A 16,724-nucleotide genomic window follows, 5' to 3' on the forward strand; every position below is an offset into this window, starting at 1 on the left:
CCCAAATTCCAGATTTATCCCTCCCCTGCTCCTTTCCCCTTTGGTAACCATAAGTCTGTTTTCTATGTCTGTGAGTCTGTTTCTGTTTTGTAAATAAGTTCTTTTGTATAATATTTTTTAGATTCCACATGTAAGTGATATCATGTGATATTTGTCTTTGACTTACTTCACTTAGTATGATAATCTCTAGGTCCATATAATAATCTCTAGGTCCATATACATATGATATATACATATATCATATGTATACATATACAGTGGAGTATTACTCAACCATAAGAAAGAATGAAATGACGCCATTTGCAGCAACATGGATGGATCTAGAGATTCTTCTGTCCTTTCTGCAGCCAACCAAAGTATGGTGAAATCCTGCTTCAGGGCTTTAGGCATAGCGAGAATAAAGGCCCTTGGCCCTATGTGCTACAGTCCAGTTTACCAGAGCATTGCTTGGACTTCAGGATAGGAGCCCAGCTAACAGTAAAGTGATAATCTGCTTACTTGGACTATCATTCCTTGCTTGTAGCTATATCTTCCATTTGGTTGTGGTCTGGAGTAGGATTTGGACACTCCTAAATCCTTTCACAAATCCCATCTAAAAACACCCCAATCCCAACACAATCCCTAACATCACCTAATGACGTTAAGAAATAGGTCCATTGAGAAAAAGTAACCTGCCCAAGGTTACATGGTAGTTAGTGGTAGCCCTGTGGCTTGAAGTCAGGTTTCCTGATTCCCAGTTAAGTGTTCAAAAATTTGATTAAATAGTTATAATAAGATGGACAAAATACAGAAAACTTCCAACAACTTGAAAGATATTGTGAGTTCAGTTCCAGACCATGGCAATAAAGCAAATATTGCAATAAAGGGACTCACACAAATTTTCGGTTTTCTAGTACATATAAAAGTTATGTTTACACTCTGCTGTAGTCTGTTAAGTGTATAATAGCATTATGTGTAAAAAGCCAAATGTACATCCCTTCATTCAAAATACTTTATTACTACAAAATGGTAACCATCATCTGAGCCTTCAGTGAGTTGTAATCTTTTTGCTGGTGAAGGGTTTTGCCTCGAGTTTTATGCCTGCTGACTGCTCAGGGTGGTGTTTCCTGAGGGTTGGACTGGCTGTGGCCATTTCTTAAAATGGGACAGCAATGAAGTTTGACACATCTATCGACCCTTCCTTTTACAAATAACTTTTCTGTAACAAGTAATGCTTTTTGATAGCATTTTACCCACAATAAAACTTCCTTCAAAACTAGAGTAGATCTTCTCAGACACTGCCACTGCTTTATCAACTAAGGTTATGCAATATTCTAAATCCTTTGTTGTCATTTTAACAATCTTCACAGCATCTTCACCAGGAGTAGATTCCATCTTAAGAAACCACTTTCTTTACTCATCCATAAGTAGAAACTCCTTGTTTGTTCAAGTTTTATCATGAGATTGCAACAATTCAGTCACATCTTCAGGCTCCACTTCTAATTCTAGTTCTCTTGCTGTTTCCACCACATCTGCAGTTACTTCCTTCCACTGAAACCTTCAACCCCTCAGTCATCCATAAGGTTTGGAATCACCTTCTTCAAAACTCCTGTTAATGTTGATCTTTTGACTTCTTCCCATGAATCATAAATGTTCTAAATGACATCTAGAAAGGTGAATCCTTTCCAGAAGATTTTCAATTTAGTTTGCCCAGGTGCATCAGAGGAATCACTATCTTTGGCAGCTATTTCCTTACAAAATGCATTTCTTAAAGAATAAAACTTGAAAGTCAGAATTACTCTTTAATCCATGGGTTGTGGGTTGGATGTTAGCAGGCACGAACATAACATTAATCTTGTACATCTCCATCAGAGCTCTCGGGTGACCAGGTGCATTGCCAGTGAGCAGTAATATTTTGAAAGAAATCTTTTTGAGCACTGGGTCTCAACAGTGGGCTTAAAATATCCAGTAAACCATGTTATAAACAAACGTACTGTCATCCAGGACTTTGCTGTTCTATTTATAGAGCAAGGCAGAGTAGATTTAGCATCATTCTGAAGGGCCCTAGGATATTCCAAGTGGTAAAGGAGCATTGGCTTCAACTTTGAGTTACCCCTAAAAAGACAGCCAGCCTGTCCTTTGCAGCCAGACATTGACTTCTCCTCTCTAGCTATGAAAGGCCTAGATGGCATCTTCTTCAAGTGGAAGGCTGTTTCATAGACATCAAAAACCTGTTGCTTATTGTAGCCACCTTCATTGATTATCGTAGCTAGATCTTCTGGATAACTGGCTGCAGCTTACACATCAGCACTTGCTGCTTCACCTTGCACTTTGATGTTATAGAGACAGCTTCTTTTCTTAAATGTCATGAACCAATCTCTGCTAGCTTCAAACTTTTCTTCTGCCCCTTCCTAACCTCTCTTAGTCTTAATAGAATTGAAGAGAGTTGGGGCCTTGCTCTGGCTTAGGCTTTGGCTTAAGGGAATGTTGCAGCTGGTTTGACCTTCTATCCAGACTACTAGAACTTTCTCCATATCAGCAATAAGGCTGTTTCACTTTCTTATCATTCATGTGTTCACTGGAGTAGCACTTTTAATTTCCTTCCAGAACCTTTTCTTTGCATTCACAACTTTGCTAACTGTTTGGCTGAAGAGGCCTAACTTTCAGCCTATCTAGGTTTTCAATATGCCTTCCTCAGATATTTCTCAAAGCTTAAACATTTCTTGCTTTTGATTTAAAGTGAGAGACGTATGACTCTTCCTTTCGCTTGAACACTCAGAGCCCATTGTGGGGTTATTAATTGGCTTAATTTCATTTTTGTTTTGTCTCAGAGAATAGGGAGCCCTGAGGAAAGGGAGAGAGACAGGGGAATGGCTGTTCGGTGAAGCAGACAGAATACAAACAACACTTATAAATGAAGTTTGCCATCTTACGTGGGCACTGTTTATGGTACCCCAAAACATTTACAATAGTAACATCAAAGATCACTGATCACAGATCACCAAAACAAATATGATAATAATGAAAAAGTTTGAAGTTGGGAGAATTACCAACGTGTGACATGGAGATACGAAGCGAGGAAATTCTATTGGAAAAATGGCACAGATAGACTTGGTCTACACAGGCTTGTCACAAACCTTCAATGTGTAAAAAACACAATATATGCAAAGCACAATAAAACAAGACAGTCCTATCATTTTTACAGTGCGCAAGCGTACAGTCTGCTTTTGTATAGAACTGAAGTCTTAGCCAAGCTTTACTTTTTTCTTCCAAAATCCTTTTCATGTTCTTAGCCAGATTCCCACTTAGGCAATTACATCCTGTTCATATAAACTGTCTTTATATCTCATTTGGACAGAGCACACTTCCATCTAATTTGTCTTGCTCTCCTAACTGGCTTTGCAGGCTTTTTGTGTGAGCTTGGAATTTCTGTGCTTCTTCTCTGCACTCCAGTACATCCTTAGGGAGCCATCAAATAAATTAGTTTTTTCAGTGTGCTAAATGGTACCCTGGTGCCCTGAAAGAGTTAATTCACCTCGGATAGGTGAGCAGTTATTCACTCAAGAACCATGACTGTGACCGACCCAAAGGGAGCGGTAACAATCCAGGCATATGGCCAATTAGCCACATGCTGGCTCAGCAGACATTCAGTAGGTAGGTACCCAACCATCGTTTATGCCCCATTGGAAGTGACTCAACCATGGAGAACATGTGACTGGTTCAACTGAGTCCCAGGTCACCCTAGGTGTAGAGGTGAGAAGTAGTTCTGCCTAAGAACACCTATTTAGATTTACATCTGACTTCTGAGGGATGAGGAGGGCTCTGTTTTTGTTTACAACCAGCCCTCGGGACTCCTGAGTATACACATTGGTTCTGCAATGGCCCTGCCCAGATAGGATATCATATTCCACAAAGGAGCATCTCAGGGGTTCCAACTGAAGGAAAAAATAAGTAATTACGGGGTGTTATTCCATCCTCTAGTACTATTCAATAGAAATATAATGTAAACCACATATATAATTTAAAATTTTCTAGTACTATGTTAAGAAAATTGAAAATAAATAGGTAAAATTAATTTTAATCATATCTTTTATTTATACCCACAATATTGTCATTTCAACATGAAATACATATTATTAATGAGATATTTTCCATTCTTTTGTTTGTACAAAGTCCTTGAAATATGGTGTGTATTTTATAGTTAAAGCACATCTCATTTCAGTACCAGTCACCTTTCAAGTGGTCCATAGTCACATGTGGTGATGGCTGCCATATTGGCAGCACAGCTCTAAAGGTGGTCTGAATTGGTATACTCTTGGAAAGGACCACATTTTGCTCTCTTCCCTACCTGTTTCTTTTTTCTTTTTTTGGCCAGGAAAATCCAAATCACCTGAGCTTGCTCAATTCTTTGTAAGTTTGGTCCTGCATCTTCAGAATGTTCTACAGACTTGACCAGTTTTCATAAATGTTTGCACTGTGGGACACTTGTATGCTTTTTATCTCAATTCCTGGCATAAAAGCCAGGCTGGAATATGATGAAAGTAGAGCTATAGCATTTCCAGACATGTGGAAACTAAGAGGAAAAGAATCTGTTTTTCTTTCTTTTTCCTTGAGGTAGAGGGGAGGTGAGAAATATTGGGAAAATTAAAATGGAGTTCAACAGTTTCATGAAACATTAAGAATCCACTATGAGCCAGGCCCTTATGGCACAAAGATGAAAAAAGCCATAATTATAGCAATTGAGAAGATTGTAGTTTAGCGGAGAAGACTGTCCCAAGAATGATTTGATATGCTATAGAAGGTTAATGAGAGGTAAGCACAAGTTTTATTTGAGCAAACTGTGTGGTATTTAACCTAACCTGGGATACAAAGACACCTTCTTGGAGGAAATGGGAATAACAATAGTGAAAGCTTGGATGCCCCAGATGAGAATAACTAGAAGTAGAGCACCACCTGAAACCTAAAGCATGTACATCATGCTATGAGCTGACTTTTTTTCTGTAAGTGATGGGAAGCCATTGGGACTTTCTAAGGGAGTTACCGAATTAGGTTTGTGTTTTAGATGGATTACTCTGACTACTTTATGGAGGGTGGATACAAGGGGTGGGAGAGGGGGCATAGGAGCAGAATAGAGGAAAGGAGACAAAGTAGGGGGCTGATACAAAAGTGCAGTGACTGACCAAGGGGGAGGGACCAGCCTAAGGCCATCGTAGATACACAGGAAGTAAAATCAGTAGGTCTGGGTAATTGGTTAGATCCAGGAGATAAGATTCAAAGCAACTAGGTAGAGATTTCAGGAAGAAAGTCAGCGTAGAAGTGAAGATGGTTACTTTTATTTTTGAAAAGCCTGAATGTGCATCTGCAACATCGCCATGGACTTCACCAATAGGCAGTTACATACAGGTCTGATGCTTACTCATGTAGATAGTAAATAATACCTACTATTTACAGATCATTCAATGAGGTCAAAGACTTAACATTTGTAACTCCATTTAATGGCCAAAGTGACCTTATGAGGCATAAATTATTACGATCAATTTTACAGATGTAGAAGATCAGGCATAAGTGTCACAGTTAGTAAGTTAATTGGATCACACAGGAGCCAGGATTAAAACTCCAGGCAGTCTGAACCCATAGCCTCCAATTGTACTCAAAATTTTATCCTAGTCATAATACCATAGGCTAAAACTCATGAGTGGCGATGATATCGCCCAAGATGAGGATGAAAAGAGATCAGTGGGTCAAGGACTAAACATTTTATCACTTATAATAAACTTGAAAGTGCATTGCTTTTCACATTTAAATATATGATAAATAACTTATTTGCTTACAAATTTAGCATGTTTGGTTTGAAAGCTTGAAGGAATAGATTGTTAATAAATTATAACTTTATAAATTAAATGTTGCCCTTCTAACAGTTTTTAGTTATGAAGTAAGGTATAACTAATTACAATAATTTGATTTTAAATATTTTATATTAGTTTGTAACAAATGATTCAATACTTACACTATCTAGGTTCTCTTTGTTTTTGCCAATTTATGAAGAAGCCAAATTTTAAGAAGAAAGGAAACTAATAATACTAAAAATTTAAACTTAAGACAATTTTAAGACCTGATAACTTCCATAGTGTTAAATGGTCACACAAAACTATCACTGTCTGGAAAGAAACCTCTTCTGCCCACTGTCTGCCACCAATTTCCCCATCCTACCTCCCGCCATTTTTATCTTTTCAGTGGTAAGAAAATAAATGATTATGTTAAAAATCATTTAATGAAACTTTCCCATAGGATGATTATCTATGTCTATTTATTTTTATTGTGTTACTGTCATTATCAGAGCTTTTTGCTTGTTACCCCACTTGAACATGTGTTCCAAAACCCAATGCTTTATACGGCCCAAGGTCCCCACTCCTCCTCATGGCCTCCATTTCTGTTTTCTGTATCAAGAGTCTATTTAGATACTGTTAGATAGTTGCTGTTTGTATACAAATCAAGACACCACTTAGGACCCCAACACTGTCACCCACTCGCCTGAGCATTAATGATCACCCCCTTACACTAACGCTACCCTCGCCCACTGAAGGTGGCCTGGCTACAGCCCGTTTGATATGACCTTTGAATGTTATAATTGGGTGACTCTCAAAGTCTAGCTCTTACAGCCTGATTAGGTCTCTGAGAAATGTTATCATGTATTTCTAGCTTCCCTCTTTTGGTACCAGCCTGCCATGGTGTGCCCAACATGGCTCTTGGCAAAAGGTGTTTATACTTTTATTGTAATTGCTTTTAGTGTACAGGGACTATAATCACACAGTAACATGTCTGTCATAGAAAATCTTACTATTTGCAGGCATTTCAGAAAGTGTTTTGGAGAAGTAAATTCTAGATGACAAAATAAATGAACCTTTCCTATCTGCTTAAAACTCATAAAGCAAAATGATTTCTTTTTTGGTTAAAGAAACTGAAATATCCTTAATAATTCTACAGCTAGACTCTCTCCTAAAATTCAACTAACTAGGTTACAATTAAGTTGTTACAAGACTGATAACTATATATAGAATGATAAATTCATCAGCTAGGCCTTATTTAACACAACTGTCAAGACTCAGTCTTTTTTTTTCTTCCTCTCAGCTGTGCCAATTAGCCTCCTCAATAACTCATATCTAATCTTAGGCAGGTTTGGAGCCTTTCTATTCATGAAGCTGGTCAGGTAGCTGCCCAGTTGACATTTTCTGAAGAAGCCCAGGTCTTACTAAAATCCTTTCATATGCCAGCCTTACAATGTATCTACAGTCATCATTAAGTAATGTTGGGAATAAAAATCAATGACTTACTTATCCAGTAGAGCTGCGATCCATTTGCATGAGTAACTGCACTTGTTTACCCTGATTACAACCTATTGTCACCATAACAAAAAGTATAGTTTTTCATTTATTTTTAGAATAAACAAATACTTACTGAGTGATTATTGCCCATGCGCTAGGCACTGTGAAGGCCCTGAAGGTACATAAGAGAACATCACAACATGGATTAAGTCTCTACTCTTAATGAGTCTGTATTTTCATGTATACTGATGAGGGGGGAGAAGTATTGGATGGTGTATTAGTCAGGGTATAGGCTAGGTATGCTATGGAAAAATATATCCCCCAAACTTACTGGCTTCGGAAAACAACGCTTTAGCTCTCTGTCACTTCATGCCCTTTGCAAGTGAGTCCGGGCTTTGCTCCACATCTCTTCATTCTGGGATTAGGCTAATAGAGAAGCCACTATCTCCCAGGGAAAAAAACATTCTAGAGGGTCTTGCACTATTCATTTAATGCCTTGATCTAGAAGAGATATTGTTTCTTCTACTCCCAACTTGATGATCGGAATTTGTCATGGGAACTTATTCAAGTGCAAGGAGACAGACACGGCTGGGAGGCAGAGAACTGGAATATCTGAAGAGCTTTAATGACTTCCAGGGACATGCAAGTTCTGAAGTTGAGGGGAAGATAGGTAGGGGCCTTCAGTGTGACAAGTATCCTAGGTCCCACAGAATAACATCTTTGGAGCTCTGGGCATCCGAGATGAAGCCTGAAAGATAAAAGTGCTGGAAAAGGGGATAAAGGAGCAGAGGAAGAAGAATTGCAGTTATCGATTATCTACCCTGTTTCAGTAATTTTCATTTCATTATATTGTTTAAACATTTAAATTTAAGGGATTGAGGAGGAAAACAAAATGTTAGCAGTGAACAAGGAGCTAGAGGTATCCCAGAGGTAAACTAGACTCACTGAGCCATCTGATTTAGATTTAGTAACATGGTACCAGATATAACACGGTACATGCAAACTGATACCTGTGACAACTAACTAGGTAAATGCATTTGTTAGAATGCTATGAAATTTAAATTTTTAGAGAAATTTGGGGAATAATACACAATTACAGTCCATACTTGATTATCAGAAATAATTTGGAGAATGGGTGGAAATAAAGTAGGTTACAGGTAACCCCAAACCACACACAGTTCAAATAAAACCACGTCAATGCTTCATGACCTCAAAGCAGGTAACCCAGTTTGCAGATCGATCAAACACTGAATAAACTAGAGTCGGGATCTAGGAAGATTTCATTTCTTAGCGAGGCTGAACAATTAGGTAATGACGAAATTGGAGTTGAAGGGCAGCTCTCCCAGATGCAGGAACTGAGGAGCCAGACTCTGGGTAGGGCTGTTAATAGAGTGGATCAAGTGTGCCAGACTTCAGGACTCCAGACCTGGAATCCTGTCCCCCGCCACTGCAGAGCTGATAATCAGGGTTTATGCCCCAGGGCTAGATTACATGCCCTGTGAGCAAAGTGACCTAATCCCAAATCTCTGCTGCACCTTAAACACCTCCATCTGAAAACGTGCTAATCCACAAACCCATTCCTCCATAGACCAGTTTATCCACCCTCAGATAATCAGGAATTAATTGTATGTGCACGTGTGTGTGCATTTTAATGCATCATAATTAGAAACAAAAGGAGCAATTTTCCACACTTGAAGGCCCAGAAATTCTATTTAGGATATAACAGAAACATTTCTTGATCCTCATCTTTTAATCCACATGTGAAAATACAAAGTGTATTGAAAAGTATCCCTACTAACTGCTTCCTATACTCCCAAAGTTGACATTTTTAAGCCTTCTGAACCTGGTGATTATTTTCTAAGTGAGCAAAAATTTACTTTTCAATGGATATTTTATCATTATCGTTAATTGACTCAAATAACATGTATTGAGCGCCTGTTATACATCAAGCCAAAAACCATCTACTATATAAAGGGTTATGGCTTTGTAATAAGAAATCTATATTCTTAATGCCAAGTATTTAGGACATTATAACCAAAAACTGACAAGTGCAACACAAAACATACTAGGCATGTAGCATTTGGAATAAAAACAATGCCGGGTAATGAATCAAAGGTTTATATTCTAAAACAGCATGCTATAAAAACAGATTTTACAATAAAGGGCAATTTGATCAATGTGCCAGAATTTCAATCTTATTGAAATAGAGCTTTTCTGTTTGTGATAAAACAGTGAACTGATTAATAGCATCAGCCAGGACTTTTCAGGTTTTTTTGCAGGCTGAAGCTTCTCTCCTCTTATCTAACCCAAGGGAGGTGTCGTAATCTAGAACATGGCTTGGCACAAACGGTGGCCTGTGAGCCAAATCCATGTCTCTAACTAAGAATGGCTTTTACATTTTTAAAAGATTATAAAAAGCAAAGACTATACAACAGAGACTGTATGTGACTCACAGAGTCTAAAATATTTACTAGCTAGCCCATTATAGAAAAAACTCACTGACCCCTGGTCTAGAATATTCCTAGACTCCTCTCTCTTCTTCATTCCTCAAATCTAATTTAGTGTCTGCCTCCTAATATCTCTGCCACAAGTGCTCTTTCTCCGTTCCCCTTGCTAACTGTCCTAGATTATGACTCCATTGCCTCTTGGCTAATGTGGTTCTCTGCCTCCAATCTCACCCTTTTCCAACCATCCATTATAATGTCACCTGAATAATCTTTTAAAGAATAGAAGTCACCATGTCCTTCTCAGTAAATCTTTTCTTGACATCCCACCACCGCTACAACATACATATTACAGCTTGCTTCTGCTTCCCTGCATTTGTTCAGATGTCCATGCAACACACTTCACATCAAGCATTTATTTACAGATTTGCTTTCCCTTTAAGCTGGGAGCTCCCGTCAGGGTAGATACAGATATAACATCTGCCACGAAGAAGATGTGTGTCAAAGACTAAGTGAATGAATGAGTTTAATCCAGTGTTATTTGAGTGTAGAAAAAGTTCCTAGGGTTCTGGGTATCTTTGGAAGAGAAGAGGATAGGTATGTGCCACCAAGAGAATGTTTGGCAAAAAAATAGTAAAACTAGGAGAACTGAAAACCAACTTCTCATCTGCCTTTCATGCTAATGTTTCCTTTCGTGAATGCATTTGAATATATAAAATTTTTAAATGTTTAAATTATGCACAACACTAAGATGTGTACTTTACATGTTTTTCCAGTTATTTTTGTTTTATAAAGTGGGCATATGTGTGAATATAGAACTGAAAATTGACAGAATGGGTGCATTGTGTATGTGTGGAGAATAAGGATTGGAGGAAGGCAGGAAAACAGAAGGAAGATAGAAGAGCTTACCATTAGCTGCTTCCCTGCTTCTAACTTCTTTCCCCTAGCTCCAGAAAGAAGGCAATCTCCTTGCCTTCTCAGCATCCTTTTTTATTAGTCGGGGCAGACAATGCTATGCTGCAATAAAAACTCACTCTGAAATCCCATGGCCTTAACATAGCTAAAGCTTATTCTTTGCTTATGTTAACATTTTCATTTTTAAGCCCATATGAGAACATGGGCTCTCCTCCACGTGGTCACTCAGGATCCCTGGCTGACGGCAGCTCCATTGACCAGAACTGTATAATTTGGGATATGTGATCTTCTTCTTTTAAGAGAAGAAAGTACATAAAGACCTTCTATCTTCATTCCATTGCTCAGAGCTAGTCACATGACCCTACCTAACTGCAAGGCAGGTACAGTCTCTCTTGTAGTAGGAATGAAAGAAGAATCAGATAGTGGAACACTAGAAAGGTCTACCACACCCTTTCAGATGAACTAGTTATCTTTAGTAAGACAAAACTATCCACTTTGTAGCACAGAATTCGAACTTCTGTTTATTTAGTTTGGAAGGTGTCCTTCTCAGGGATTATTGATGTCATACACATTTGGCCAGCAATCCAGAGAACTCCGGTTATGGTTCCATCCCATCTTCCTTACATCTTCAGTTTATATTGAGATTTTTTTTTTTTTCCCTCAGTACCTCATTAGCCAGTCAAGAAAATAGAGCAGAATATTTACTCCTGGAATAAGTACCTTCTCTGATCATCCAAACAATAGCTCTCTAATAGTTCCCCAATTCTCCTGATTTCCCTAGGATGAATGGAACCAGAACAATAGTCCACAAATTAGAAATCCGGGCAATAGCTCAGACCCTGAATACTTTGTGTATATGGTGAAGACTGAGATAGTCTTCACCATATATACAAGACTGGGATAGGAAATAGGGTGGGAATGGATTATTGGGGGCCAGGCATACATGAGCTAGATCTCTAGCCTTCCTGACTACTATGAACACAAAAGAGGGAACCACCAATTCACAGCCCGAAGGTTTTATGTTAACCATCTTAGAGTCTTCCTTTTCCTTTCTCGGCTGCCTCGGAGATTCATTTTAGCAAGCTCCTACCCGCGAATGTTGAGAAGAAGGCCACTTATCAATGATCCTCTGTACCCTGTTCAGATATCTGAAAAATCTAAAGAGGAATGAATATGTGTTGGATAAGAGATTAATACAGTTCAGATGAGCCCATGTTGCAAGCATATATAAACATAATTCTTGAATCACATGGACTCTTAGTCATTGTATTAGTGACTTAGTCACTCTTAGTCATCCCTTCTTGGGATTTTAAGGTTAATTCAGTACTTGCTTGAGGCCAGATGTCTGACTAATCACGTCTCCTGAAGAGAAAGAAGCCAGAAGACCCTACCAGCTTTAAAAAGAGAAATGTAAGGAAATGGGTGCATGGAGACTGTTAGCAACACAACCTAATTTCTGGAAAAAAAAAATAAAGGCTTCCTTTGGTCAAAAGGTAAACTTCCAGTTATAAGGTAAATAAGTACTAGGGATGTAGTGTACAACATGATTAATATAATGAACACTGCTGTGTGTTATATATGAAAGTTGTTAAGAGAGGAAATCCTAAGAGTTCTCATCACAAGGAAAGAATATTTTTTTCTTGCTCTTTTATTTTCTGTCTGTATGAGATGATTCATGTTCACTAAACTTATTGTGATAATCATTTCATGATATATGTAAGTCAAATTATTATGCTATACACTTTAAACTTATATACTGCTCTGTGTCAATTATATCTCAATAAAAACTGGAAGAAAAACACAACAAAACAAGGCAAAATCAATAATTCATCTCCTCAACTCCAAGCAGCACTTTATTTTCATATTTAAATTTTTTTCTCTAATTGGGAACCATATTATAATCAATGCATTCTCTAAAAATTTTATTAATCATATTTTACTAGCAATGGTGCTTTAGAATTGAGGGACTAATAAGAATAAATATTTCTGTTTCGCCAAAAAAAGAGAGAGAAAAATAAATAAATATCAAAACAAAACCAAAACAAAATAAAGGCTTCCTGTCCCCTGAGAGGAGGAAGATCTCATGTGAGTTAAGATCATAGGGCTTCCCTGGTGGCGCAGTGGTTGAGAGTCTGCCTGCTAATGCAGGGGACACGGGTTCAAGCCCTGGTCTGGGAAGATCCCACATGCCGCGGAGCAACTGGGCCCGTGAGCCACAACTACTGAGCCTGCGCATCTGGAGCCTGTGCTCCGCAACAAGAGAGGCCACGATAGTGAGAGGCCCGCGCACCGCGATGAAGAGTGGCCCCCGCTTGCCACAACTGGAGAAAGCCCTAGCACAGAAACGAAGACCCAATATAGCAATCAATCAATCAATCAATCTTTAAAAAAAAAAAAAAAAAAAGATCATAACGCACTCATAAGGAGCCCAAATGCCAGTCACCAAGCTAGTCTATGGATAAAGTGAAGATATTTCTCTTCTGCTTGTCATTTTTGGTTATGGATCTTTTCTCTTTCTTCTCTTCCATGTGTCTGTAGATGGGCCTGGGGCAATCTCCTGTTTGTGAAAGTCTCCCCAGTAACTCTCCCCTCTGCCATCTCTTGGGAGGTCTACCATGGAGATGATAAGGTGTCTCAAGTATACACATAGTTTGGTCCTCAGCGTGTCAGCCTGCGCAGCCTGTTTCAAAAATTTGAATCGGTTGCTAATGTTTAAAATTCAGGAGACTTCATATAGAATTCAGGATGCCTGACTGCTCTGGTAATCCTGGGTCTGCGTTTCCCCCATGGCAACTTTTGGCTGGAGCTGAGTAGCAGCTGCTCCCGTTAAAGGAGGCAAGAGCACGAGAATTCTCTAGTCTCTCTGCTCCCCATTGTCTTGTTAACAATGAGGCCAGGCATTTTATATCAGGTTAGCCTTGATGTTTTCCTTGGACTCCCAGCCTGTTTTACTTAATCATTTTTTCCTGCCTGGCCGCTTTAGATATTTTAATTTGTAGCCTCTGGCTAGTAGAATCAAGTTTTAGTCAAAGCATCAAAGTTAGATAGTGTATTCTTGGACATATTTTGCATGGCCTAGAAGGCCAAGATCCAGGTATCAGTTTAGAGGAAAGAAATCTAGGAGGCTGCTTACCTTGCCTCAACCTTGGACAGAAAGAATCCTGAAGAGCCACATGTGGTCTAATCCAATGTGTCAAATGCAAGGGGTGGAATGAAGACCTAGCTAGTGTGCATTTGACAAAAGAATTGCACATGTATTATCTGATTTGTTATAGCCTTTAGTGGCATGTAACAAAAACACACATAATCCAAAATGGTCTAACCAAAAAGAGGTTCTGTTGGTTCCATAACTGAAAAGTATAGGAGTGAGTCTGGCTTTAGCTAGCTATCTGGTGTAGCTAGACCAGAGGCTCAAATGACACCATGGGCATGAGACTTCTGTCTCCGTCCTTTGGCTCTGCTTCCCCTGGCTCTCCTCTCAGACAGCCAACTTGCATCACCATCACAAAATGGCTGCCAGCATTGCCAGAGCTACATCCTTACAGGTCCATATCTAACAGGAGAGATCTTTGTCCTCGCATTCCAGGAAAAGCCTAAATACTTCACATCAATTCTGATCGGGACAGATTGGTCCCAGTCTCTGTAGCCAGGGGAATGTCAGTCAGGCACCAGGGACAGGTCAGGTGCTCCACCAGAGAAGCAAAAGTGGCATGGGGGGGCAGGTATAATCCCCCAGATGGAAATCCATCTGTGGTTACCAGGAGGGAAATGAATGAATGATGGATAGCATCAGTAGCTGATTTCAACTATGTCTGGGCCACTTGTTAAAAAACAAATTCCCACTGCTCAGGTATTCTGATTCATGAGGCCCAGAAACCTTCTTCTTTAATAAGATCCCGAGGGATTCTGATGCAAGAAGTTATTCAAACTTTGAGAAACACTTTGAGACTGCAGTGTCTTATTAAAACTAAAAATAAATTCATAATTACATGCCAGGAACCATATTAAGTATTTTACAACCATTATTTCAGATAATCCTTAAACAACTCTATGAAGTAGGACCATTATTATCTTCATTTTTGGATGAGGAAGTGAAGCTTAAGAAGTTTCATAATTTTCCGGATGACGCCTAGATAATAATAAGTGACAGAGCCAGGATTCAAACCCACAGCTACCTGACTGTAAAGTTAATGTTGTTACTACTTTGTTATAATATCTATATTCCTTTAGATATCTGTGCTTGCCACAGATTGACGGATGATTCATGAGTCAGAGTGTCTGATCTTGCCATTCTTTGACATGAAGAACAACTTACTGATATTCACCAGAGTGAGTCACTGAGTTAGACAAAGTTATATCAAACATCAGTGTGTTGTTCCTACACTGCAGTATACTGTATGTGGCCTTAGGAAAGTTACGTCCGCTTTCTGAACCTCAGTTTCCCTTTCTATAAAGGATTATTGATATCATTTCATAAGGTTGACATAGGAATTAAATGAATAAGTAAAAGTGCCAAGACCATACCTATCCTCAATAAATACTGGGTATTTTTTTTCCATCTGTGGGTTTAATCACAAATGACCAGATGATAATTTCTTTTCCTATCACTTTGTTTTGGCTGCTGATTCATTGAGAACTTTCACTGTAGGCTCCTCATTACCCTTAGCATAGGCACCAACCAATTCTGGCCAATGTGTAATCTTCAGATGTTTGTGATGCCCATGGCAGCTGGTATGTCAGTTTGAGAGAGGTGCTCAGGGATTGGAAAGAGAGGAAGGAACAAATAATTATTAAGTGCCTATTATATAGCAGGCATATTTCAGAAAATAGTTTGTTAAGTTTTTATATTATTGTTGAGGTATAACTGACATATAACATTGTGTTAATTTCAGGTGGGCAATATAATGATTTGATATTTGTATATTTTTCAAAATGATCACCACAATAAGACTCGTTAATGTCTGTCACCGTAAATAGTTACAAATTTTTTTCTTGTGATAAGAACTTTTAAGATCTTCTCTCTTAGCAACTTTCAAATATGCAATACAGTACTATTAACTGTAGTCACCATGCTGTACCTTACATCCCCAGGACTCATTTATCTTATAACTGGAAGTTTGTACCATTTGACCACCTTCACCCATTTTACCCACCCCCTCTGGCAACCACCAATCTTTTTTCTGTGTCTATGAACTTGGTTTTGGTTTTTGTTTTAGAATCCATATATAAGTGATACCATGTGATACCACATAGTATTTGTCTTTCTCTATATGACTTATTTCACTTAGCATAATGCCCTTAGGGTCCATATATGCTGTAGCAAATGGCAAGATTTTCTTCTTTTTTATGGTTAAATAGTATTCACACACACACACACACACACACACACACACACACACATTGTTTTTATCCATTTATCCACTGATGGACACTTAGGTTGTTTCCATATCTTGGCTATTGTAACTACTGCTGCAATGAACATGGGGGCACATAAATCTTTTCCAGTTAGTGTTTTCATTTTTTTCAGACAAATACCCAGAGATGGAATTGCTGGATCATATGGTAGTCAATTTTTAATGTTTTGAGGAACCTCCATACTGTTTTCCATAGTGGCTGCACCAATTAACGTTCCCACTAACAGTGCTCAAATGTTCCCTTTTCTCCACCTCCTTGCCAACACTTGTCATCTCTTGTCTTTTTGATAATAGCCATTCTAACAGGTATGAGGTGATATCTCATTGTGGTTTTGATTTGCACTTCCTTGATGATTAGTGATGTTGAGTACCTTTTCAGTACCTGTTGGCCATTTGAATATCTTCTTTGAAAAAATTCTATGCAGATCCTCTGCCCATTTCTTAATGGGATTGTTTGCTTTCTGCTACTGAGTTGTGTGACTTCTTTATATATTTTGGATATTAACCCCTCATCAGATATATGATTTGCAGATATCTTCCTCAGATATACGATTTGCAAATATTTTCTACAGCTATTTCTATAGGTTACCTTCTCACTGTGTTGAGATTTCCTTTGCTGTGCAGAAGCTGTTTAGTTTCATGTAATCCCA

General features: G+C 38.6%; 1 long non-coding RNA gene across 2 annotated transcripts in view; it reads right to left on the bottom strand.

Moving 5' to 3' along the window:
• The window catches only part of LOC130708763 (uncharacterized), a 108,005-nt gene that overhangs the window by 16,263 nt on the left and 75,018 nt on the right, over window positions 1–16,724 (bottom strand). The window contains exon 3 of one of the 2 annotated variants that reach the window (XR_009009136.1): window positions 7,740–8,065. The exons of the other annotated variant lie outside the window; for it this stretch is intronic. This is a non-coding gene — a long non-coding RNA (uncharacterized LOC130708763). Of the gene's footprint in view, window positions 1–7,739; window positions 8,066–16,724 lie in introns of those variants that run through there. 2 annotated transcript variants of the gene reach the window in all.

Source organism: Balaenoptera acutorostrata, chromosome 8, assembly GCF_949987535.1.
Source record: "Balaenoptera acutorostrata chromosome 8, mBalAcu1.1, whole genome shotgun sequence".
Lineage (NCBI taxonomy): Eukaryota > Metazoa > Chordata > Mammalia > Artiodactyla > Balaenopteridae > Balaenoptera > Balaenoptera acutorostrata.